Here is a 2,725-nt window from a genome sequence, read left to right as displayed (position 1 = left end):
ATGCTAAACCAATAGTCATAATTCACATCAGTGAGAATGGTTCATTTTTTTGTAAAACCAAAATCAGATTGGAAATTTTGATTTTTTATTTTGGAAAATGTCAAACCATTGGTTTTTTTATTTTGGTTTCGGTTTTTTGTTTTTTTTAAAATATATTTTTAGGTTTTTTTTTTTTTTTTTTTTTTTTTTTTTTTTTTTTTAATTTTTTATTTTTATTTCATAGATTTATTCATCAACAAATGTTGCTACAATTTAACAAAAATAAATAATTTGCTAAAACATAATACAAGAGGAAGATTGTTCACATTTAGTCATTGAACTTTTTAGAGGGAAACGAACTTTCGATTTTGTTCATATTTAGTCACTAAACTTTTTTTCTTTATCTATTTGCCACTAAACTATTGAAATTGTTCATATTTTACCCTTATGACTAGTAACAGCCGATCATAAGGGTAAAATGTGAACAATTTCAATAGTTTAGTGGCAAATAGATAACAAAAAAAAGTTTAGTGACTAAACGTGAAAAAAGTCGAAAGTTCGTTACCCTTTCAAGTCATTATCCCAAACCAAAAATGAAAGTTAACTATTCGTTATGGATTTGTGCATATATATATATATATATATATATATATATATATATATATATATATATATATATATATATATATATATATATACGTATTTGAGATTGAAGGCTATTACGATATTTACAAGTTTGCCAACGTGTCTTTTATGCTTAGATTAAATGAGTAGGTGAGAATGATTCCCCTATTCTCAACATTTTTTGTTTTCTCAGTTGAACCTAGCTCTCTCTCTCTCTCTCTCTCTCTGTATATATATATATATATATATATATATATATATATATATATATATATATATATATATATATATATATATATATATAGAGCTGGGTTCAATTGAGAAAACAAAAAAAGTTGAGAATAGGGGAATCATTCTCAGCCACTCATTTAATCTAAGCATAAAAGACACGTTGGCAAACTTGTAAATATCGTAATAACCTTCAATCTCAAATACGTAACTATAGAGAATTCGATAACTGTTCGTTCATCATCAAAAATTTTCCTCAAACCTTCAATAATCATCCAGATTTCTTCAACTAAACCGGAATTTCTTTGCTGTTCATGAAATTGGAATCGGAGTTCTGGACTCGCAATCACAGTCGACATTGAGGGACTTAGAATCGGTACTCACAGGTTCCCAATCATATTTTCGGAAATCAAAATCAAATTGAGAAATCGATCAGAGATAGGATGTCGCATCTGAAGTCGAAATGGGAAGTATATGATGAGTTGGAATTGATAACTTGATGTTTTTAACATTTTTAAAATAGTTAACTTATTTGCACTCCAACTGTTTGATGAAATGCATAAACTAAATTACCACGTTATATTCACATATGAATATGTTTTCTCACCTGAATCGGTATATGATTATTAAAAACACAAAACAAATATGCAAGTCTGTATGTTATTCATATGTGAATAACATATAAAAATTATATATATTTGTCAAAATACCTTCAATATTCATAAGTGAATATACTTTGTAATATTCATATGTGAATATACTATGTAATATTCATAAGTGAATATATCATCTAATATTCACAAGTGAATATACTCTGTAATATTCACATGTGATATACCATGTAATACTATGTAATATTCACATATGAAATATCATTTAATACTCATAAGTGAATATATCATCTAATATTCACAAGTGAATATACTATGTTAATATTTACAAGTGAATTCATCGTCCAATATTAAAATATGAATATACTATGTTTATTATATGCTATATTTATATATGAATGATACTTAAATTGTACAAAGAAAAATCATACTTTTTATTCATAAGTGAATAACGAATGTAGTGTAATAAAACCTGATGCATTGTTATTCATTTATTAATAACGCTAGTTGAAAATATAAAAAAAAAATACATTTTTTTTTATCTTAAAACTATATCAATATGAATGTCTATTTGTAGACAATAAAAAAAATCATGAATTTTGGTGTATTTAAAATCATTTTTTTGATAAAAATAGCTTATAAAAATAAAAAATAAAAAACCGAAAAAAACTATGATTTTGTATATATATTAAGGTAATGATTACCATAGTTTAAGGAAATATGTTATGTTGGAAAACATATGCGCATTCGTTTCCCATTTCCGCCGGTACGTGGAGCCTTTTGCGGCAAAAATAAATGATTGGCTGAGAATAATTCCCCCATTCTCAACCTTTTTTTTTTTTTTTTTCTCAATTGAACCCTCCCATATATATATATATATATATATATATATATATATATATATATATATATATATATATATATATATATATATATATTCTAATAAAAGAATAGTTTTTTTTTTTTTATCATATGTCATCTAATTAAACCTCATAATTAATATAATACTACTTGTCAGATGATTAATTCTCTATTTCAAGTTTTAAATGTTAAATTTTCCACTTTAATTACATTAAATTAATAATATTTGAATAAAAATTAAACATAAATTAATAAGATGATATAATTTCAAGTATTTATTTAAATCAATGATTATACTTTATTACTTATTTAATAATTTATATAAAATATTTGATTAATAATTTTGAGGTTTTACTATGAAAGTTAAATTAATTTTGTAGCTGTGATTTTCACGGGTTATATATATATATATATATATATAT

The sequence above is a fragment of the Lactuca saligna genome, chromosome 8 (assembly GCF_052625555.1).
Source record: "Lactuca saligna cultivar CGN05327 chromosome 8, ASM5262555v1, whole genome shotgun sequence".
NCBI classification, from domain to species: Eukaryota; Viridiplantae; Streptophyta; class Magnoliopsida; order Asterales; family Asteraceae; genus Lactuca; species Lactuca saligna.
Note: the sequence above shows the minus strand (reverse complement) of the source record.